The sequence below is a fragment of the Corvus cornix genome, chromosome 2, assembly GCF_000738735.6.
Source record: "Corvus cornix cornix isolate S_Up_H32 chromosome 2, ASM73873v5, whole genome shotgun sequence".
NCBI classification, from domain to species: domain Eukaryota; kingdom Metazoa; phylum Chordata; class Aves; order Passeriformes; family Corvidae; genus Corvus; species Corvus cornix.
Genome location: NC_046333.1, coordinates 6,158,643 through 6,182,800, shown reverse-complemented (window position 1 = coordinate 6,182,800; position 24,158 = coordinate 6,158,643). Strand labels below are relative to the sequence as shown.

Sequence of the window (24,158 nt, the reverse complement as noted above, 5' to 3'; positions counted from 1 at the left end):
AACAGAACCTGTGTCATAAGATGAAGACTTAATCTATTTTTGTGACCAGGGTGAGAGAGCTATATGCCTTTTTTTAAGCTGCTGGAGAACACATTCATACAACTGGCGATTCATTAGGTGGAAGTGTGTGCATTGTCTGCCATGTTCTGAAGCCCTTACCGTCATTTATTTACAACAGGCGTTGTGCACTTTTCAGTCAACTTTTCATGTCAGTAATGCTGCTGGAACAATGAAAATAAGAAAATACTCTGTTTCTGCAAGCGGAAGAAAGCAAGCCTCTCTGAGTGCTGCCTGACAACTCTACAAAACACAGGACTTCCAGTTACGGACTTACCAGGGGTCATTTATGAATGACTGAAGTTTGGGTCTCGTTTGTAGAAGCTACATGTCTGTTGTTTCCTTTAGAAGAGGTTGGAAACGTGTTTTCCATGGAATTGTAGAAATCAGTACTTGGTGAGCTAGATTGGGGTAAAATCTGAGTCCAAGCATGAAGTAACTTTTCAGTGAAGACAAGCTCTCCATAGAAATGGGATGGCTTTAGGAATGTGGTGGACTAAACAGGTGCCATAAGCAGTGCCTGTTGCCTGGCTAGTGGAAGAAATGGATTGTTACCTGCTTGCTATTTATTTTGAATGGACTGTACAAGGAAATCTGCAAAGAGGAATTATGTAGAGATTGCTCAAGTGTGTCACTCTATTTTTGCTACCTAGCCTTAATCCTTGGCAAATTTCCACTGGTACAGGACTGTTCTATGCCTTTAAATAGGTGTGCATTTAATGTGTTTGCTAAGCCTGTGTTGCCTTGCTTTTGGCCATGTGGATTTTAGCAGGTATAAGTGCAAACAAGTGTTTTTACAGAACCTTGGAATTGTTGAGTTTGGAAGAGAGAGATCTGGAGGTTGTCTAGTCCAGATGTTACTGCTGACCCAGTGGTCAGCTAGAGCACGTTGCTCAGGACTGTGCCCCATCAGATTTTGAATTTCCCCAAGGATGGAAACTCCCTGGTTTCACTGCTCTGACAAAACACACTCAGGCAAGTGAAAGTTCCTGGAGACAGACTATTGTTCAGCCACTACACAGGCACATGGAATTGAACTCCACAGTTGGTTGGATCTTGTTCCAAAGGCATAGAGTCAATCTGAGGAGTGAAATTGGATTTGACTAGTAGGAGTGTAGTGTAGAGACTTCTGGGAAAAGGATTCTCTGAGATGGATGTCGAAACTGGAGGCACAATAGTCCCAACAAGACTTGGGAAAGAAAGGAAGAGTAAGGACGAGGTAAAAAAAGGTGCTTAGTCAGTATTCTTATGCTGTGTATGAGTTTGCCAGCTTCTCAGTAGATCATTGCATGTTCTGGAATGTGGTTTTCATCATGTGTTGTCATTCCTTTTGCATAAATTCATTAGAGGGGATTTGCTGTTACTATTAATCATGGCTTCCGTGTTGGAAGTGTGATCTAAACCAAGAAGCATGAGGAAAGACAGTTCCGGGCTAAGAGCACTAAATCATCAGCAATCTGAGTCTCTATCTGCTGTATGGCCTGAGGGCAGAGGAGGCGTAAACTGTGCACTGATGAATGGCTGAGGCTTGAGGTCCACAAAGAATGAACTTTTAAAGTGTTAGTGTGCCACCCTGAAACACCAAAATGTCTTGCGGGATCTTCTTTCCACCCATGACTGCATGCTGTTAGATGTCTGTACATATGTTGGTGAAGACAGACTCTCTGAAGAATTTTAAGCCTTGACGGATTGTATTGGCTGGAGGAGGTGCGAAGAAACAACTTCATCCCTGCAGTGCTGATATTCAAGGAAACGATTGGAGTTAAGCAACTTTTCCCATGTTGTATAGCAGTGTGACAGTTGGATTCCTGAAGTCTTCAGACCCAGTTCCCTTACCTTAATCATAAGCCAAACCTTCTTCCTATGGTATTTGTTCCAGAAGGATCCATGTATAAGCTCAACCCAAGTCAAACCCATGTATAACGTTAACCTGAGTCAGCAGTCATGGGAAGTATTTTTCCTTTTGCTTTTTGAAAATATGTGTGAAGTGAAAGCATTCCAGTCTAATGTCTACAGACAGTCCTGCCATGTCTTAAAATAACACTCTTAGGCCTCTTGGCAGCCTGATCAGGACGCCCAAGGATTGAGGATATTAGATAAATTAGAGGAGACTATTTTAATTTCCAGCATCAAAAGTGGTACCAATGAGTGTGCCTAATTATCACACACTCCATGTGGTTCATGTGGTTGTTGAAAGCTGTGAAATGTTAGTCTTTTTATTTTTTCTGTATGACTGGTGGCACATCAGTTGTAGAATTCTTAAAAAAAGGCATCTACAGCCATTTCACATGTAGTCATCTACATAGTCAAGAAAATGGGGTTTGGGTACACCTGAAATGGCCCTTTACCAGCCATGTTCAATCTACAGCAATCTCCAAAGAGTTTGCAGGCATTCTGTCTCCCTTCCTGCATTCCACTGACTTGTCCTTCCAGTTGCTGGAGCTGGGCATTCTCGAGTGCTGCTGTCAGCTAGAGCAGGAGAGACAATACCAGCATGGTCTCAACACCATTATTAGATGCTCCTTCCACTAATTCTGGATGAACTCTACATTTTTATGGGGAAATGGGGAGATTCTGCCCTTTGAAAAGTTGAGCCAACACTATACATAAACATAAAATTTATAGCCTGAAAGGAACGGGAGGTAGATGTTATTCAGCTGTTCTCTTTGCTCTTTATTTAGTGAGTTGGTGTTAAGGGTAAATACTAATTTAAGAGGCTTCTTTTAGTTGAGTGGTGATTAATTATACATTTTACTTATATTTTTAATGTGGTTTAGAATGACTCTATGTGCTTTAAGCTGCGCAGAGGCAGGAGAGTACATGCCAGCATTTTTCTTTATAAAGTAAATCCAGTAATTCAAAAAGTGCAATTACTTGAATTCCTTTTTTTTCTGTATTGTACTAAGAGTTCTGGCTCTTTTCACTGCTGCAAACCTGTGGACACGTCATCAGTTGGCATCCAAAAGTTGCTGTTAAAGGACCTCTTCTCATTTCCAGCTGTAAAACACGAGTCAGTAAAAGAGGAAATATCTTACTTAACCATGTACAGGGGTGGGCTCATCTCCATTACTTAGACAAAACTGTTTTTCACCAGTATTCCTCTGCTGTCCTGGTGGACCTCGACCAGTAGTTACCAAGGCAAGGGAAGCTGCTGTTCCCCAGCTGGATTTCCCAACAGACTGTGTGCATCCTCCCGTCCCCCTGCAGTGCTGAACAAAGGATGTTGCCTTACAATGCCTTCCCACTTAGCCATTATGTTTTATTTTCATTGTCAGAGAAAATGCGTGGTAACTTGGTAAGCCTTGGTAACTCATTGCTTTTGATGCCCATCTGTCTGTAGTCTCAGATCCAAAAATCTGCAAACAGCAGATGACTCAATTTACTTGAAATGCCATTCACAAGATTAAGCCTGGAGAAAAGAAAATAGGTGCTAAGAAGGCTAGTAGCTCAAAGAGATGAGATTTTCAAAGGAATTTAGGCATCTTAGGTTCCTTTACAGCGTTTGAAGATCCTGCCAGTCCATTTGCATCAGGATATCCTTAATTACATTTGAAAATTAAGCTTTACATCTTTCAAACTTTCAAGATGCTATTCTTCCCTCTTTGCTATTTATACCTGCATTACAAACAGAAGCTGCTTTCCTATTTTTCCACTTCCAGTAACATTCTCTTGTGCCTGATAGCTAAAATGGAAAAAACAAACAAACAAAAAAACTACAAAAAAAACCCCCAAGTCGTAAATTGTTTTTTTCAATGGAACAGAGATTGAAAGTAATACTAGGAAGCAATTTGGGAAGAGATAAATAGCAGCTGCTCTCTTGATGATAAAGACTGAAACTAATACTGATACTTGGTGCATTGCAATCTGTTGTGACACACAATAAAGTCCGTGTTTGTTTGTCTTACATTTGACTGAAGGGACCAAGTATTACATGTGACAAAGACTTCAGAAAGAAATTTCTTTTCAATGTAACTTGAGAAAAGTCTGCAATCATTTAAAATTGTGAGAGGATTTTTTATTTATATATTTTTTTACCCGGGTAAACTTTAAAACTTTTATGAGCATTTAATGTGTTTGAACTCTCTGTGGGTAATTATTTGAAATTTACTTTCAAATATAAATGTTTTAAAATGAAAAAAATTATATTTCATTGCCATAATCTGCATATACTGTTTTGTCAGCAAGTTTATGAAACAGAAGTATTTGGGTTGAAGTAATCAAGGAAGAGGCACACATGTAAAAGAAAAGGCTGTAAGATCAATGGCATTTTAATGGGTGAGAGTTGTGACACACAAGCTGAAATCTGGAAACTTACATCTGGGGATCAATCATCTTCTCTTGGAGGAATGATAAAATCGAATTTCTTGACTTCAGCAACAAAGTGAGAGAAGATACTAACTACTCACTCTATATATTTCTAAAAGTTCGTTTTCAGAGGGCAGTAGGTTCCTTTGTTTGTGTTTTATGGTCTTGAATGTTCTGTGCACCTGACTAAGTTAATTTAAAAAACAGGTAAGGACACAAGACCATATGAAGTTCAACAAGGGGCTGGGGGTCCTGGTCAATGGCAAGCTGAATGTGAATCAGCAGTGCCCTGGAGTCACGAGGGCCAACAGTCATGGGGGGCATCAGGCACAGCATCGCCAGCTGGGCAAGGGAGGGGATTGTCCCGCTCTGATCTGCACTGGGGCATCCTCATCTCGAGTGCTGGGAGCAGTTTTGGGAGCCACACAACAAGAAAGACTTTAAACTATTAGAGACCATCCAAAGGAGGACAATGAAGAGGATGAAGGGCCTTGATAAGAAGCCGTGTGAGGAGCAGCTGAGGACACTTGGTCTGTTCAGCTGGAGAAGAGGAGACTGAGGGGAGACCTCACTGCAGTTACAACTTCGTGAGGGGCAGAGGAGGGGCAGGCACCGATCTCTTCTCTGTGGTGACCAGTGACAGGATCTGAGGGAACGGCCTGAAGCTGTGGCAGGGGAGGTTTAGGTTGGATGTTAGAAAAAGATTTTTCACCCAGAGGGTGGTTGGGCACTGAACAGGCTCCCCAGGACAGCGGTCACAGCACCAATCCTGACAGAGTTCAAGCGTTTGGACAACGCTCTTGGTAACATGGTGGAATTCTTGGGGATGGTCCTGTACAGGGCCAGGAGCTGGACTTGATGTTCCTTGTGGGTCCCTTCCAACTCATCTTATTCTGTGATTCTGTGAAGTTCAGAGCCTGTGTGTATGGAGGAAAGCTGCCCTGTGTGCAGCTGTTTGCTCTAAACTGAATACATTCCGTGTGTATAGACAAGCTGGCAAATTGCTCATGTTGCAGAGAAATGAGCCGTGATGGAAAATACAATAGATATTTAATTATTTCAGGGGAAAACCCCATGTTATGAATATCCTGTGTTTTCATGTCACAAAACAAACAGAGCAATGAGCTTGACCTTTAGGCTGTTTTTATTTCTGGTGGTTTTTGGTTTACAAGACTTAAGTAATTTAAAGTTCAGTCACCTGGGCTCTTGTGATAAGGGATTAACACATCTTGACTTGAGTCCTACTGTTCCAGATGTAACCAGGACTAACTTCTTCCTTGCCTCTGTCTGCTTCCCTGCATACAGCCATTGCTGTAGAAGGCCTCCAAGTCATGTCATGTCAAATAATGCATGGTCTTCAGAACTCACTGAGGGAGAGAAAAGTCTGGGAACAATGTGAACAGGCACAGCCAGGCACTTCCACTAATTGTTGATGTGGACGATGGAACACAAAAGCAGAAGAAGGGAGGGGGGAATGGAAATGTGTCTTGGTGTGGAAACGACTGTGTAAAAACAAATATGTCTGGACTTGCTTATTGGGAATGTAAATGTAGCACAGGAGAACTCCCACAACAAGAATCCTCTGCTTTAGGCTGCCCCTGCCAGATAATTTTAGAAGGTTTCTTTTTTTATTTATTTGCCGTAGAGACTTTTTGGGCTATTTGGGGTTGTGGACTTCAGCAACCTTGAATTGTAACAGGTAGTTGTATTTTACTGCTGAGCTAGCTTGAAAATGTCTGTGAATTTTTAGTTCTAGTAATTTCATATTGCCTAAGTATTGGAAATGAGAAACTTCAATGACTTAATAATGTAACATGCTAGTTGCATTTCAAAGTATATCATGCTGGAGTTAAATACACAAGTAACTCTCTTCCATATTGTGTACTCTAATCCAAAGCAGGGTGGAGTGATTTGCAGATCAACTGTATAAAATAAATGAGGTAAAACTGTATATTTGGATGTGTGGGGAGGATTATTCATAATGGAAAACCTCAATTTCCTCTTGAGAACTGTTGTGCTGAAATACCTATACTGTATTTTCTTTAAACTCAGAAACAAATCAGGTAAGGCAGTGATGAAGAGAGTTGATAGGATGAGCCTGAAAATGGAACATTTATCCTATAGAATGGGAACTATATGGAATTATGAGCAACTGAAAATGAAATCAGTAAATTTAGTGAGATTAATAAAGTAAAATGAGTAGATTTATATTTCGCTACATGGTGGAAATTTTTGTACACAGGTAAGCTACCAGCCCATGCTGAGATTCTTCATTCCCTGGAGATGTAAAGTTTTTTTTACATCAAGAAGGCAGAAAACACAGGTGATGGACAGGGCACTTGCATGTTCAGGCACATGCCTGAAGGATGATCCTACCTATGCTGAAAAGTAGATATTTCTGCAGTGAAATGCAACAGCTGCAATCAGCACAATGCAACACAACTGGTAAAAATCCAAATGCTTACTTTGTCCATTTACTAAATGAATTGCAAATGTCTGAGTGAACTGAGAGCTATTATGGAGGCAAGAGGAAAGGGAATAGCCAGCAGAAACACCAATTTGTTGATTATATAATGGATCTGTCATTAGTAACTTGATCATGCCAATGCAATTGCTTTTTCTCCAAGACAGATACTTGTTCTTACCAGGACTGATTGAAAAGCACTCTGATTATGCCAAAGTGTGTTTTAAATGGAAAGAGGGAGATGGAAAACTATTTAACAGTAAAAATATGATTGCTGATAGCATTGCAGAAAAGTGACAATGCAGAAAGATAGCATGATTTTATCCAAGCAGTTAGATTGATTCCTTTTTAGTTAGAAATACGTAAATGCAATGCTGTGAAAATTATCACAAGGACAGCTGTGAAGACCGATCGTGGGTCAGAGTGAAAGTGAGTTCATCCTGTGAAATTCATCACAGCAGTCCATTGTGGCACTTCTATTTCGACAGGCAGGATTGGCCTCCTAGCAATTACCATTGAAAATATTTATCATTGTAGTGTGGAAATCTGACTTCCTGGCATTGGGCTGGGAACTTCATTTCATGGTAATCTCCTGAACATCTTTGCTGACTAAGGCTGATTCTGAACATGTTGCCAAAAGATCTGTTTCTCCACCTTTTTCCCAGACTTCCAGTTTTCACATCAGATTTCTCTTTATTATGTGCTCCTATTTTTGTATTCCTGTGATTTCCAAAGGCCACTGTAACCTCCACACAAGTAATATTCTTTATTTAAACTTCTTTATTGTGTGGGTGACCACACACTGGGACAGATTATCCAAAGAGAGTGTGGAGTCTCCCTCCATGGAGATATTCCAGAACCGTCTGGACATAGTTCTGTGCCATGTGCTCTGGGACAACCCTGCTTGAGCAGGGAGGTTGGACCAGATGTCCCTCTGTGGTACCCTCCAACCTGAGCTGTTCTGTGATTCTGTGAATATTCCCTTAGCAGTTTTTCCTGAGTCAAAGGCACTAGTGCTCTCTCTAGAGTTTCCAAAACCCACCACAATCACAAAATACAAAGAAAAAAAATCAGGCTCACAGAAATATATAGGATCTTTATGGAAGGGATTTTTAGATTTGTTTACATCCATGAGACATGGGCAAACTTTAGGGGTGAATATCTTGTTTTTCAGAATTTTGGTGACTTTGTCTGCTCACAGGTGGAGTACTTAAACGCTAATGTGTGCCACAAGGTTCCTGCTGTTTCATGGGGGATACCCACAATTATCATTTTAGGGGATTTAAAAATTACTTTGAATGGCTTAGGTAACCTGTTCAGCACAGAGCACGGAGGAAGATCTCCAGCTTCCTGAGCTGCTCACCACTACTATGCTGAGTGCCATTCTGGTGTTATTTGCTTTAGCAGGAATATTTTCCCTGTCATCACTGGAGTTGCTATGGACAGTGGGGTTGGAACTAGAGACACTATTTCTGCATGGGATGGAAGTGTTAGGATTTCATTATGGCTCTGTGCAGGTTAGAGGGAGGGGAGAAATAACCACCTAAAGCTTGTGAGTGTATAAAGTATAAGTGAGCAATATATGGTGTACCAGAAATATCACGGATACCAAAATATCAGTATTTTTGGTTTTGATTTTGCAGTAATTCCATTTGACAAACAACCGATTTTCTTCTAGTTGTTCTGCTGAGAGCTTTCTCTCCTTGCACACAAATTTTACAGCTCTGCTTACCACAAGTTTTACCACATGTGACAGGATTGTTCAAAGTGTTTGATATAAGAGAGCTGTGATGGAGATGGGGGAGTGAAACCAGGGAACAGTGGTAATATTTATGGCTAATGCTATGATGCACCCTCTCTACTATTCTGATTGCGTTACAGCTCTAATTCTGTAGCTGTGGTCCAAACGGGGAGACAGGTAAGAGGTTGAACCCACTGTGAGCCAGGAAACCTACAATATCTCTTTTACTTTTGGCCAGATGCCCAGACCAGAATAAATACATTCAGTCTTTCTCTTTCACATCCCTGTTGTAGAGACAAAATACAAAAATGGCCAAACAAAAATCTGACAGACCATATTTTGTTTATACAGAGGCTTGGTAACTATAAGAGATGAAGAGACAGTTACAAAGCTAAGCCCTGTACTTTAAATGGATTTATAACAGTCATTTAAATAAAGTATGCCTTTGTGCTCAGGCTGAGAATTTGTAAATTCAAACTGGTTTATGCATGTTTGCATAATATATGAGGAGGTTTTATGTGTAGTACATATACTTGGCTAGATGTTTTTGTTGTTGGAATGATCATGGTGATTTAGTTAATGTTGTTTTCTTTTCTAAGCATCATCTCAGAATTTATCATTATTTCATTAATAGAAAAAACCCTTCTTTTATCTGTCCTGATTTGTACACAAGGCCAGTTTGAGGGAAAGCGTGACTTTTCTGAGAAGCTTTCAGGAGTTCCAAGAAGGATTTATTTCCATCTGCAAATTAATTAAAAATAGTCCTTAAAAAGTTCATATTTTCTTTTCTAGGATATTCTGTTACTCAGGCCTTCCAGCACTGCTGTCCATGAGTCTGATGGTGCGTCACTTTACAGAACTGCTCAGAAAAAGATCTGTGACACCAGTGGAGGGACAGGACTTTCCTCTGATGGCTGGAGCTCGAGTTCTTGTTCTGGCACATTGGTTGGGCTTCACAGGAGGTTTATAGCTTTGGGAAGGAAACTTAATTATATGTTTTGGCAGTAGCCTTAACATTTTCTTGCTCTTTTTATTGTTGGGAAATTACATGTAAAGCGACTGCAACGGGTGCAACGTATTTCTGTATTTTATGTATAACTTCAAAGAAGAGTGAGCACAAATGTTTATCTCAGCTAAGTGTTTTCCAAGTACATGTATTCATTAAGCTGACTGTAGAAATTCAGTCAAACATAAGCTCAGCTCTTGCTGGTAATTCATTAAGGGATTCATCTAAAACTTTGTCCAAAGCTTTAGTTTCTGAATCAGGTCATGAACATCTCATTTCCTCACCAGTCCAAAAATACACAGTCAATTTGGTGGTTAAAGCCAAGTTTAACCAGACTGAGCAACAGTATAACCTCCTAACCGCAAGCTTGCTTTATCTTGGATCCATGTGTCAGGGCTGAGGAGGAAGAGGATATCCTTGGAGTGTGAAACATGGCAGTTTTGACCCTGACACCCTGATGGCTTTATTCTTCACCTTGAAGGGAGTGTGTAGCCCAAACCAAGCGCTCGCTCCACTGACCTTTGGGTGGTTCATTACTTGGCTGGGAACAGAGTGTGTAGAGTAAACTCTGGAGCTGACACAGACTTTTGCATATGAGAAGCCCTGAAGTGCTTTAGGAGTTATGTTTTGTCATACATGACTGACATATAGATAGCTATCATAGATATCTGGGACAGAGATCACGAGGTGCTTTGCTGGTGTTTAGCAGTGCTAGGAACATTTATGCAGGAATTCAAGGAAGTTATTTCATCTGGAATACATGATAGGGAGGACTTTGCCAAAATCTGCCAAGTGTGGAACAGTTTGGAGTAAAAATGCATTTTCTGAAGGAAACTGTTGTGAGATCCTGAATTAACACAAGAAGTTTGCTTCTCTGTGTCTGGAGAAGAACATGTTTTTGTTCATTCCATGTAAACTCAAGTTCCTCTGTAGCACTTTGCCTGTCTGCACTGGCCCTGGTTTGGAGAGCTTCCTATGAACCCAGTAACATCAGTGCCCTGATCAGGAATCAGGATCAGGAATGTAAAGTATCACCAATCATTGAACTGTCAGTTCTTGGATACATGCAGGATCCTGGTTTTTCCCCAGTCTCATCTTGTTATCCACGTGCTATTCAGTTTATCCTCTGTAGATTGTAGCTCTTATCAGACAAGCGTGCCTTCTAATATCAACCTCCTGTGCACTCAAGCTTTCACTTACACCTCAAACACTGGGAGACCTGATTTATTTGCTCTTGCCAAAGAAGTGGACCCTTGGATGATATCCAGGTTATTATTGATGGGGTATTTGATCCAAGCATTTCTTTTAAAACTCTCCTCAAAAGAAAGCCTGGGGAAGAGCCAACATAATAACCCTAATGCACTGCCCCCCTCTGTGTCTTTCCTTCTGCAAATTTTTAAATGTTCAGGAGAAATGCTTGAGTTAATGTTGTCCTAGAAATATCATTATTTCTGATGTGAAGCTTGGAAAGCAAAAATTTAAGAAGTAATTTGCCCAAGACCATAGCATGCTGGAAAGTAGAGCTCAATGGCTCCCTAGTCTTGTAACTAAGCTAAAACTCATCATGATTAAAGCCAGACCATTGTAGGTGATTCAGCACTGCAGATGTCTTGGCCCACTCTACTCCTGATTCTGCACTGGCTGTGTATGGAGCTTTCCCTATATAAGATCATCCATAACATGGCTCCCATTGGCCTCAGGGGTTTACCTGTGATGAGGTCTGTTGCCAGGCTCCTGTGTCAATACATTTACTGCCTTCAGTTGTGGACAAAGTCAATTTGACTCACTTGAAGCAAAATCAAAGAGCACCGTGAGCTTATGGCTCCCCATAAAACATCCCTGCCCTACCATTCACCGTTGTTACGGCTGATGGAAATAAGCCAGTGTTAAATAAGGGGTGGGAAAGCATTGCCCTGCCTGAAACTGAGTACAGCTGCACTTTTGTTACTCAAGTTATATGCAAGGGCAAGCAGTGTTTTGGCATGCTCTGGGCTCCTAAAAGCACTGCTGGGGCAGCAACGGAAGTTACTCCCACTATTTTAAAAGGCAGGTCACCAGTCTCCCAAAGTTTCAGCAGCTGAAGCCTCTGGAGAGCTGCCTGTTCCCTAAGCCCTTGGGAGAGCTGAGGAAGAGCCTGTGCTGTGTAGTTCCACCGTGGGAACTGTGGTTTGAACCTGCAAGGTTCAAAGCAGTTCAGAAATCCCCCAATGAGGGTCTTTTATTGTGGGTTTTTTATTGTGATAAAAGTAGTCTGCCTGATGGCTGAGACAGGTGAAAGTTGGGATTGTGATGGTGGCTGGTCAAATGCTGGAAATACCAATGCTGTGTATTTCTAGGTGGCCTTTCCCATCCATTTTCAGGAAGTTGGGGTTTTTTTCTTTTCTTTCTCTGTCCTTGTTTACTTGTAATTTCATTTTAAAAGCTCTTCCTTCCTCTTTCTGGGCTTGTCTTTCAAATCTGTTAGAAAGAAATTTCTTTCAGATTCACAGAAACAGTGTTTGCTTGCTTGTATGTTTTCCCAGGCTGTTCAGTAGGTTACAAAGATAATTTCTTCTTGGTTAGTTTACATAGGTAGGATTCTCTTGATTCCCTTCTGGAGTCATTATACAACCCTTCATCAAAACTTGGGACATTTGAAACTCTTAAATAAGCAGATGATACATTTTTATGAGCAGTATCCCATGTTTGTCATGTATATGTGTTTGTGGTTGTGCCTGCACACACCCATATTTCCATGTGTATTTTTTGTATGTAGTCCTTGGGGCACATCTCATCTGAGGCTTTTGAGAATGACCGGAACTGTGGCATTAGGGAGCCAGGATTTCTTATGACAAGTCTGGTATGTTTTGATGCAGGTGTAGCCAAAGAAATTGGGTATCACAGCCTGAATGTGGAAAAGGCCACAGGTTGTGTACCAGGCTCTTTCCAGACTTGGAAAACAGGTCAGAATTAGCCTTTCTGAATCATTGTATATTTTTATGTCAACCTTCACATTATACATAGAATAACTCCTTTCCTTTGTCCGCAGCCCTTCCTCATCTTTCAGTCATTAGACATCAGAGCTGTTTTTCTTCTGGAGATTAGTCAGTTATTGGGTCTCAACAGAAGGATCAGAATTTCTTGAGCCTAGAAAAAAAATCCTAGAAATAATAATTATTTATTTCCTTTCTTGCTCTAGAGGATGCATAAAGCAAGAAGGAGCCTTTAACCTGCCATTTATTTCCGGCTCCTGTAGGAAAACCCTTTAGGCAGTACCATCATATCTTCCCTGCAATAAACTTCATCAGTCTGAAAAGTGTTGATGTTGCTCTCATTAGAGCTTTCCTCCAGAATGTCACTCTTTTTCCCCTTCCTAATTTCCAACCTCAATTTGTGCAAAATAATTTTCCATTTTCTAATTGCACCCACAAAGTGCCCTTTATCTCTTGTCCCTTGTTGATGTTTATGCACCTTATGTAACTGTGGAGAAGGATCACTTACACTATCAGCTGTCAATTGCAGAACCAAGTAAGCCAAGCCCCTTTAGTCACGTCCCACGAGAGAGACTCTCTGTTCTTCTCATCATCAAAACAGCCTTGTGGTGCACCTGTTGCCAGCTGAATTAATCTGTCCTGAGCAGATGACCAGAACTGTACACATTATTCCAGATGAGCTTTCACAGTGCTTATATACATCAGTATGGGATTAACGCTTTTTATCTGTTCTGGAGGCCTCATGATGCCTGTTCTGTGCTTTATCCATAGCAACATTACCATGATAGCTCCCAGTTAACGTTTTGAGACAGGTACACTTCAGTTTGTCTCTATCCAGCTGTTGAATGCTCAAGTTTTAGACAAAACTACAGCCCTTGAATACATAATTGAGGGATTAAGGATTAAACTAAAAAAATTAAATTAAATTGATTAAATTAAACTTATTTCTGTTCCTCCACTTGTTCATATTATCCAGTCCTTCCCATGAGAGATCCTCATGTTTTTGTTAGGGAGTGAGCCCAGTACCTTGGTATCATCACCAAGGTGCCTATCTTAGCTTAAACACACTGTTACTCTTGCTGTTTACCCAGGTTTCAGGAAATTGTTTCATGGAAAGATTATTGCTTTTCTTTGCACTTGGGACTTGAAATTCCTTGTTGTCCTCCAAGCTGCCCAGGATGTCAGCAAGAGAGAGCACAAGGGACTTCCCCTTTTCTCGGCAAGGTTAGCTGGCACTTGAGTGGCAAAGAAAAACAGCAAGAGGATGTAAAGTGGGTCACAAGGGTTTTCTGGGTGCAAACTAAATCTTGGCAGAATTATTAAGAAATTGAGGTGTCTCCCACAGCTGTCTGGTTTATTGCTAGGCCAGAGCTGGGCAGAGTCTCACAGAGATGGCACAAGACATCTACCAGATTTCGTGGTCATAGTGACAGTGACAGATCTTTGTGATTCAATATTACATTTTTTATTTGACAAATAATGTATTTTCCTAAATTTTCCTTTTTAATCTTAATTTTAGCTAAAACTTAGCTTAAAAAAATTATAAGGGAACATCTGTCAAAGTTTGTTGAATTACAGCCCACTAAGACGGGAGATGTTTTCTAAGTTATTTGTGTAGCCATAGGTTGTATAGCCTGTAGACCTCTTGTTGCAGAACTGTGAGTGAAAACAGATCAGTTTTGTGCAGGAAGGCAAAATAATTATCTGACCAAGTTATTAGCACAGTTTACATGTTTACATGTTTAGTTAGGACTACATCTGTCTTCCTTGCAGCAGTAAAGGATGATCTAAAAATCTAAAGCTGTCTAGAGCTTTAGATTTAGAGACAGTGACTAGAGCCAGGTGGATGGACTAGATGTTGGGTGGTTTGACTAAAACAACGTGACCTTTGGAGCTAAACCTGCTTACATTTTGTCTCCCTCTGTTTAGGGTAACCTGCTTTCCACACTTTTGTTATTGATCAGGTGTATATTTCTTGAGAGAAACTGAGCTCATGTAAAGTAGAAGTTGCTGAGATTCTTTTTCAGGGTCTTCTTCAGCTGGCTTGAGAGGTGCTTGGAATAATTTTTGAAGTTTTGTTTCCTTTGTTTTTTATGCTACTCTTCATAAACTTTCCTTATTCCCTGTTTCCCTGACCTATCTCCTTATTTATTTTTTAATTTTATTTTTGCTGTTTTCTCTGGTCTCTTTGAAGGGCATGAGCTGTCCTTTTTCAGTGGTGATACTCAAGGGAAATAAAAGGTTAATACAAGATCTGGGCAAATAATGATTCATTTCCAACAGTGCTACCAGCAGAATTGGCTTTCAGCTGTGTTGTGTGCTGAAAACTGATGACTTACAATTGGCTAAAGCTGACGGTGGGGCTGGAACAGCTGTGGTACAGCAGGGCAGCAGAAACTTGCAGAAACAACCAGTTTTGTTAAAGCTGCAAAAGAATGTCGTTTTCGTCCCCTCTTGTGTAAGCAGGTGCTCCAAAGGTTTTCTTGTGCTCTTAAATACCTACTGAGAAACAGCAAGATTTCAAGAACAAAGCTGTTTGCATGTATGTAAACTTACATAGTGAAATGTTTAGGTAATTGATTTGGTAATGCTTAAGCTTTAGTAAAGTGTGGGTTTTTTTCTTTTCCTCTGGACTTAGTGCTTGTGGTAAAATTACTGGATGAACAGCCCTGTAGTAGTCCATTTATCCGGGGAGCAGGTACTGCCCGGCCCCTGGCCTGGCATTTCCTTTGGCTCACCTCCCAAGATTCCCTGGAGAAGGAATCTGTCTGTCCACCCCACCACCATCTTGTGGAGGTCGGAGAAGTTAAGCTTTGCTGAAAGCTGTGATAGTTTTGTGTTGCAGACTCTGGACCATGCAAAATTCAACCAAGTACAAATTCATCTCGTGGCAGTGAAGCTGATTTACGAGGGCACTGTCAGGGAAGGCAAACCAGCTGCTGCTCCTGCCTGTTATTCCTACCAGCTCCTCTTTCTGCTCTGTTTCTATTAGGACCAATGTTCTAGCAGAGAGATAGAACTCTTCTTCTGGGAAAAAAATATTTTCTTCTGGGAAAATGCATTGGTTTGGTTTGGTTTTGTTTTTAGCACTACCTAGAGTCTTTTCATCTGTGCTGGTGATGTTACTGCTGCTTCCTCTGCGGCTGCAGCGTGCACCCTGAAATGCGTCAGTGTGTTGCCATAAATGCTGAGCGCTTCGTTGTTTCCTTAATCCGTGCTGACTCCATCGTTTCTGGGTATTATCAGGAAAGTGCTCACCTCGGTAGCAATTACACATGGTCCACTGGACTTCATGTTTCTTGCCTGCGTCACCACATGAAGTGGTGTTAGAACTGGTGAGATCTTCCCTCCAAAGAGAGAAGAAAACAGAGGGGAAGGAAGAGCGTAAGTGGCTCTTATCAGCAAAAAAAGAGGATTTGTTTTCGAAGGCTAAGCTGCTAATGCTGAATGACATAAAGAAAGAGATAAGAGAGCTGCTAAGTCTTTGAGGAGGGTGGTGGAGACAACGTGCTCCCTCTAAGGAGGATACAAAAGACAAAACAAAGCAAAACTGCTACAGTTATGGAAAGAAAAAGTAAGCCCCTCCAAGAGGAAGCTTAGCAGAGAAGATGGGCAGCAATCAGGAAAGTTGTGATGTCCACATCAAGGAAGCCAGGGCCAATAGAGGCTGGTGAAGATCGTCCTCCATGTAACAGAGGTAAGATCCATAAGCAGCAGGAGAAAAATTTAAAAGGTAAGGGCCCTAATTTTCCTCACCTTCCTCCAAGCTATTTTACTATAGCTGCACTGTCTGGAAGAATTACTGCATCAGGATGGGTTGTTTCCATATAAACTCCCCTGGCTTCCAGTGGTTGATAACAAATAAGCTTTCATGACCAAAGGTAAAAAATGTCTTCTACTGATGTAATTTTTTCCAGAAACAGAAAGAAGTATATGAAATAGCAGAGAATGATATCCAAGACTGCATGTCTTTCTCAAGGAAAGGTACTGAAGAACCAATAAATGGATTTGAGTATTTAGCTGGGATGCCTAAATTACCTTCAGAAAACATTAGAAGTAAGAAAAAAATTTTGCAGTGTGACGAGATCAGATGAACAGCCTGAAGCAGAGGTGGCAGAGTATCTGACCTTTGTTCTTGGTTAAGTAGCTGCCAGATTACCTGTGGAATGAGAAGCTTCCAGTAAACGCTGTGGTGAGATACCTTTTCGTTCCTGACAAACCTGAGAACTTTTTTTAAGAGTCAACCAGGATGTCTTGAGTAATGTCCTGATCTTTGATGTAGTTATGAGTGGGACTTGGTGAAAAGAACTGGTGGAAAAAGCAAGACCAGCTGGCTTTAGGAATTCACCAGGCTCTTTGGAGTTGGTGATGTCTGTTACTGAGCCATTCTACCTCATTTCCTAACAATCCTAGTAATAGTGGAAATGGAGATCTGACACAACACAGCCATACACAGCCTTGTGTATTTTGGTATTTCCCCCAGATTAAGTTTATTTTAGCAGTCTGAAATTTTGACACGGGCATGGTCTATCCTTACTGTTTGCCATGGATTTTGCTGTATTTGCCATCTGAGCTTCTAGTGTGCTGGACAACACAAAGCATGGCTGCTTCAAAACATAATAGTCGACTTGTTATTAGTAGATTGTTTGTTTGTCCTCAGGCCTATTTATAAAAACAGCCCCAGGCAGGGAATTCTGCCAGCAGCCCAACCACTAAACAATTACAGATCTTTTCTCAGAGCTGTGTTTTCCAACCTATGCAATAATTCAGCAGCAAACCATAGTCACTGCTCACAAGTGTATGAAAGTAGCCATTTTTCTGTGTGGCACTGTTTTTGTTGGTTTTGAAAAAATAAAAATAGAGTCTCAAAAGGTATCCCTGTTCATGCTAAAAAAATACAGAATTTAGCTTACAGGTATTGCTGCCAGTTTAGTAAAACCAGGCCCAGCATGAGATGCAGAACTCAAAAATAAGTCAAAGTGGTCAAATAGATATTAATCTAAATAGATATTAATCTAAAACTACACATAGGCTGTAAACTCAGACAAGGCATTCAAGGGACTGGTACTCATAAAGAACCAGGCTTTCCAGCTCCCTCCTATTAGGTTTGAGAAAAACAAAACAAAAAACCTAACAAAAAAACCCCACCACTACCACCAAAGCCCAAAAACAACTCTGAGGAAGAAGATCCAGGTAATTTTGAAAAGACAGTGTAATATCTGGTTTTACTGGTGCTATGCTATTTCATAGATTTCAATTCACAAGTGTGACAGGTGGTTGATTGGGTTTGCATGGTTAGTGGTGTAATGCAGATGAGATGCACCCTTTAATTAGTGGATATGAAACTATAGGGAGCAAATTATAGTCCCTTGGTGGCCAAAATGGGATAGAAGGAGGCCTAAACATTTGGTGTTGTTCAGACTGCTGTAACAGCATAGCAAGAGTATTTTGTGAAAATAGCCTGATAAACAAGCCAGTAGATGAGTCTGGTAAGTCTTTTGAAAGGTGGGAATGGTCAAATGAGGCTTTGGGGGGAAGTCCTCTCCAATGGAGATAACTTTGCATGAGGCTGGATCACTTCTCTGTACAAAGTTCAGAAGTCATGAACCAGAACATCTCTGCTCAGAGAATGTGGGTTTGTTAACCAGATTTGTTGTGTTTCAAGGGTTTGAAATGTTCTTTCTGCACTTGAAATACGTGTCTGTGTTTGCTAGATATGACGCAAGGTTTTGGCAGTTTTGTACTTGATTTGTAATTTAAGCCTTAAGGAAGACCTCAAATTTGGGATTTAACCCCAAATCACCATGAAACTTGTTAGGTTTTTAGATACTGGGTTTTTAAAAACTGTTATTTTATTATTATTTTACTTTATTCTTCCTTGGAGGGAAAAAGAAAGCTAATCTGCCTGGCCGCTGCCATGGAGAGGTGTGGCAGGGACAGTTTGTTCTGTAGATAACTTAGGCCTGGCTTATATGAATACACCCTTGAAACGTTCAGTCCCTCTGCTGATGTCTCAAGATTGAGGCAAATCCTGAAGTAGCTTAAGATTCAACTCCTCTGCAGAGGACAAGGGTTGGAAATGCAGAAACGCTGTGTTTTCCTGTGTGCCTGTGAAAACATGATCTGTTAAAGCTATGACAGAAGCAGAGCCACTGCATCTCCAGCACATACAGCAAACTGTAGGGATATGGAGCATGGATGGTGGAAGCTCAGCGTTGTCTGCTGCTTGTCCCACACACCAGCCTGGGAATGTGGTTGAGAAAGGTTGTATTTTAGGAGGCAAACTCTGTCCACTCCTCAGGTTAACGAAAAAGACCAAATATGTCATGTTTTGGATGTCATGGCTCAAAATCTAGTCAACCAGTACTGAAAAGTGTCTATGAAGTGTCTTGAACTAGGAGATGGGGGAGAGGGAGAAATCCTGTAGCATTTGTAGAGGCTTTTCTCCTATGGCTGGTTTACTTTCTCAAATGAAAACTAGTATATAGTATTGTATTAAGGAGCAGAGGCAGACCTTTAACAATAAAGTTTTAAATCATGCAAAGTTAGCAGCCTTTTTTTTTTTTTTCTCCTTCCCATCCCATCCCCCCTGCCTTTTGCCTTGTCTTCTTTAGAGTTTAAAAACGGGGAGCAGCAGAATTGTAGCTTTCGGTCTCAGTTCCTCCTTTTTGCACAAAGCCCTTGTTGGATTGCCCTGATCTCCCTCCCTACAGAGTATTCAGCCACTCTTCTTATAAAAGGTTAAGATCTGATGGTGTTGAAACCTCTTGTTTACAATCATTGCAGAACTGTAGTATGGAAATTTCCATCTGCAGCAAGATTTAAAAAAAAAAAAAAAAAAAATCCCCGCTGCTTTTGTGAACATTTGGATCCAAATAAAGAAATAGTGCCTGAATCAAGCATGTTAATTCTGATTAGCACATACGGTCTGTTCAGCCAGAGAGGTCTAAGGTAATATTCCCCATCCTCTGAAGAAATTACCTTGCTCTGCTCCTCCAGGAACCACTTGCAGAGGTACCTAAACTGCTCTGATAATCATTGTATTGAGGTCCTCTAAAGTGCAGTGCTGCCTTCCTTAGGGAGATAAGATCAAGGTAAAAAATTACTGATTTTGTTGCCAGCAGTGGGTTAATTTTTCTTGTTATTTAGCTCTTTCACCTGTTTGGGCAATGACATGTGCAAGGATATCAGTGCTTTTGGAGAGTAGTGTTCATAGTGCAAGATGCCTGTGACAGATTTCAGTCTATGATTTGATTGTTTTGGGAAGGAAAAAAAAATGTGGATCCTACAGGCCTTTTGGAGAAATCAGACAGTTAACTTCGCTAAAAACAACACCAGTGCTGCTTGTGTTTCACAGACTGTGTTCTATACATTTCCAGTATTACAAGGGGTGTAATTTCACGTAGGACTTGGATTTTCCGTATCAGTTCTGAGCACACACAAATAAAGCACCCATTGCCCTTACAGCCACAGCTGCCTCTCCTGCTTCCTCCACAGCCCAGCAGGGCAGCAGTTGTGTAGTGTTTACATTGGGCACAGAAGGGTACACTGCTTGCATTTAACACTTGCTTTGAAGACTTTGATATTTTCTCTTAACGCAGCAACAGTTATTTAAATTCTGGGGTTAAGTTCCTGACAGAAGCAGATGACGAAAAGCAGACTTTATGACAAAATGCAGGGTTGTGGTTTTGGGAAGAGGTTCTTTCCTAAGCTGATGCGTTTCAGTTGTGTGCATGTTAAGGTTTGTCACTGGGCCAGTCTGAGGAGGAGCATTGGATATGTTTGTGAAGCTCTTCTGCTGGTGCATGTGCTGCTGAGAGGCAGGAACTGACTGATCCCTTTCTTGTGGGCTGAGTGCTCAGTGCTCACTTGAGCACCCTTGGCCACTGCCTAATGAGCTCAGTGATCTCAGCATCTTCAGGCTGCTCTAAGTGACCGTGTTTTTTGCGTGAGAGCAAAATTGAGGGTGTTCCACTTCCTCCTGTTTTGCTTTTGGGACAAGTTATAATTAATCTTCCTTGCCTTTGTGAGCCCTAACCCAAAGCACTGCACAAGCAATAATAATCAAGGTTAATAATTCAACACTATAGTGATTTATATTTTCAGAGGCCTCTACCAGCATTACTCAGTTAACTGTCGCAATACTTTTATGTGTTTATTTTTTATGTGGGGAAACATTTTGCTGAAGTGCAGGGCTGTGTTGAAAGCATGAGGGAAACAAATGGTGGTATTGGGATGGATTCCAATAAGGCCTTTTGCCAGAATAAGGCAGGATGCCTTGGGTTTACCTGGCAAGGGAGAATATATGATAATGCATAACCTCTATACCTGCTGGGAAGAGCAGGCATCTCCCGACAGCATCCAAGGGGGCTGTGCTGTGCATGTTTTCAGCTGTGCACTGACAGCTGCAGGTGATTTCCTGTCAGATAACGTGGAAGGTGCCTGGCTGGCTCTCTGCTGCTGTGTTGATCACTTGCAGAGGTGTTCGCCTCGTGCTCATTAACTTGCTGGTGCAGGGCACGCTGGAACAGTCAGGCGGAATTTGTCTGGGGGAATGAGGAAATGCTGTAAAAATCGGGATCAGAATTTAGTTTTAATCTGACTGCCTTTGGGCTGCCAATCTCCACGTGAAACAGTATCTGTGGCACAAGGAACACTTCAGTGACTGCTTTTAGGCTGGTTGGTTTTGTTTATTTTCAGTCATAGAGTCGTTCCCCTGGCAGCATCCCTGTGGTAAAGGCAGGTGGACATTAAAAAGGAGAATGTGGATATACAGATGAAATGCCAGTGTGAACAGTATTCCCACCTTATAGCTTGGGTTCTGGATCTCTGGATCAGGTCTGCCCTGTCTCAGGGTACTTCTCTAAAGGATGCTCTGCAAGCTCCTGTGTGTCAGGATACCACCCTTGTGCCACTGTTGAGGTTGGACCAGGGTCACGCCAGCTTCACCATTAGTGGGAAAGGCAGTGAAGTGGGAGGAAGGTTTCTGTATTCCTTGCTATTCCTAAAGCCATGGCTTCAAAAACAACAGAAAAATCCATTTCACAGGGTTTTTTTCCCAGGCTGTTCCATTGTTTTTGTTTGCATTCACAATCTTCCTAGTTTGTACAGAAAGAAAAATCTACAGTGGAAGAGAGAATATCTTAAAAATGAGAAAAACCCACACACAGCTCTGCGGGAGATCACAAAAAGTTTTCCAAGTTTAATTGTTGCAGAGAGATGGCACTTGTAAGGTCCACCTGCATCTGCATGGGTGGCTTTGCCTGGTAAAACAGGGGCACATTAGAGGCGGAATCCTGGCAGTGGTCAAGCCAGTGGGATTTTTGCCAGTGATTTTAATCAGAGCCAGAATTTCACCCTAGGTCTATAATCTTATGTAATCTCCCTTTGAAGTCACATGGATTTTTAACCAATGTCTTATATAACACCAAAGCAATTCACTGTCCACTCAACAATGTCTGTTTTCCTGCATAACCAAAACGAAATGTTCCAAATGTGTCTTCCAAAACCTGAGATGAGATTGAATTTAAAACCGTTTGTTTCCCCCTTGTTTTTTTAAATATTTGGTGTTTGTAGAGTCACTTTGGTGTTGTGGGCGGAGTCTTCTTTTAAACCCTTGGTCTGACCTCACAGCTAAATTTTAAACTTGAGGTTTGTGATAAAGATGTATGTAGTTCCCTTCCAACCTGAAGTATTCTCTGTTCTCACAATCCTGCTTTGGATTTTAGAGAACTGCCTTTCAGGCTCATTTGCTGGTTAAGAAACTGATAGGCCGCTGAAAACACTGTTTGTCCCATTAAAATGAATATAATTATTAACCCTAATAACTCCATGTAAGAATTTGAGTTTGGGGGTTTTTCTCTGCATATTTGGGGTCCTGTAGCCACTGTCTGGCTCTGCTGAAACCTGAGGAAATTCCATTTCCAGTTTACATGGTCCCAGAATTTCACTCTATCATCAATGAAACATCTGAGACTTTTAAGACTGCAGATTTGTCTTGAGCCTTCTGGAGTAAAAAAGAGAAGGTGAGATGAAAATACGTTCAGTACAGTAGTAAAATGCTTCCATGCCAAAGACAATTAGAGGAGTATCACATAAACCACTATTTTGAGGCAAGAACTCCTGTGTTATTTTGAAATGAGTAGTTTCTTTCAGATCTTAAAGATTATGAATATCTGGAGTTTTTCAAGACAAGGCTGGCTAAAGCCCTGTGCACCCTGGTTGAAATTCCCTGTTGACCCTACTTTCAGTAGGAGCTGGGTCTAAAGACTTAGAAATTCCTTCCCCTTTGAATTGTTTTATGATCTTGAATCATGCACAGATCTCCTTAAATAAGCACTAGTAAATCCTTGTCAAACACAGACTATAAAGCATCAGGTGATAGTACACAGTTTGTCTTTCCAGTGCAGATTGTTTTTAAATTCTGTATTTACGCAGGACTGAAAGCTGGATTTTTGCTTTGCTTTAATAAAAGTCAGAAGATATATCAGTGACAGAGACAACTCTTAATTCCTGACCTGATGGCCTGATAATAGTCTTCCAGGACTGAGGAGTTGTAACCTACATCTGGGAAGATTTTATACTCCCCAACAACAGCATCTTAATTCACAAGTAAAATTGCTGTTGACCTGGTTTATATACACATATTTTAATTTAAAAACAGTTAAGGAAATCTTTCGAGCTGTATTAATCTATTTTTATTGTCAGTTTAATGAGTTACCTTTTTTACCTTACAGCAATACCTTGGTGGTTTGGGTTTGTTAAAAATAACCGGCTGACAGTTCCTGTTCTTTGTGGCTTCTTAATTTGTGTGATTTTTACCTTAGTAATTTTTTTAACTGTTCATTTCCTTTCAGTTCTTTTCTTAAAAGAAAAACCTCTGCAGATCAGTCAGGTTTGAATGAACTTGCAAGTATCTGACTCAACCTAAATTTGCTGTAAAGCACATCTTTGTAAAGCCATTAGTTTTCTTTATTGAGGGTTAACTTTATATTACTTTGATTTAAATGCTTCAACCTGGGAATTGTTTCAAGTGGCGGATTAAGAGGTTTGTCTAAAGTACTTAGGAATGCAGGATTTGCAGTAGCAGGTGAAATAATTTGTCAGTTAAGTCTGGTAACCTGCCTCCAGCAGTTGTCAGTCTCTGTAGCCTTGGTGAAAATTGGTTCTCTTTTTCTCAGCATCCCTTGTATAATTGGGCTGGTTACTTGTGTAATGCAGTATAGGATAACTGTGGGGAAACACATCGTGTTTTTAAAGAATAATTAAGCTATTTACACTGCAAATTTGACCCATATTTTAAAATTTTGAATTTGGTACAGAAAGTTTAAGACTGTAAATCTGGTTTTTGTTCCCCTTCCCCCAAAAATGGACATAAGGCTTTACTCAGTTTTCTAACTTTTCTGAAGTAATGTATTTTTTCTATAGAAGTCAATATAGTTCAGAACAAAAAAGTGCATTAGGCTTAGTGATGTACCCAAGAACTACTTTAAGACAATAATTGGTAATCAATAGATGACCAGAATTAGAAATCAGTGAATCAAAATTTGTTTGGTTGAAATAAGGCTGCATTTCTAAATGAGAAGATGACCATGGACTCAGTACCACTTTTTG

The 24,158-nt window shown here is 40.7% G+C and overlaps 1 protein-coding gene across 3 annotated transcripts in view; it reads left to right on the top strand.

Annotated features, from left to right (window-relative positions):
• The window catches only part of PRKAG2 (protein kinase AMP-activated non-catalytic subunit gamma 2), a 212,908-nt gene that overhangs the window by 6,988 nt on the left and 181,762 nt on the right, over positions 1–24,158 (top strand). The window contains exon 1 of one of the 3 annotated variants that reach the window (XM_039570826.1): positions 15,992–16,242. The exons of the other annotated variants lie outside the window; for them this stretch is intronic. The gene's annotated coding sequence lies outside the window, so the exon portion shown is untranslated. Of the gene's footprint in view, positions 1–15,991; positions 16,243–24,158 lie in introns of those variants that run through there. 3 annotated transcript variants of the gene reach the window in all.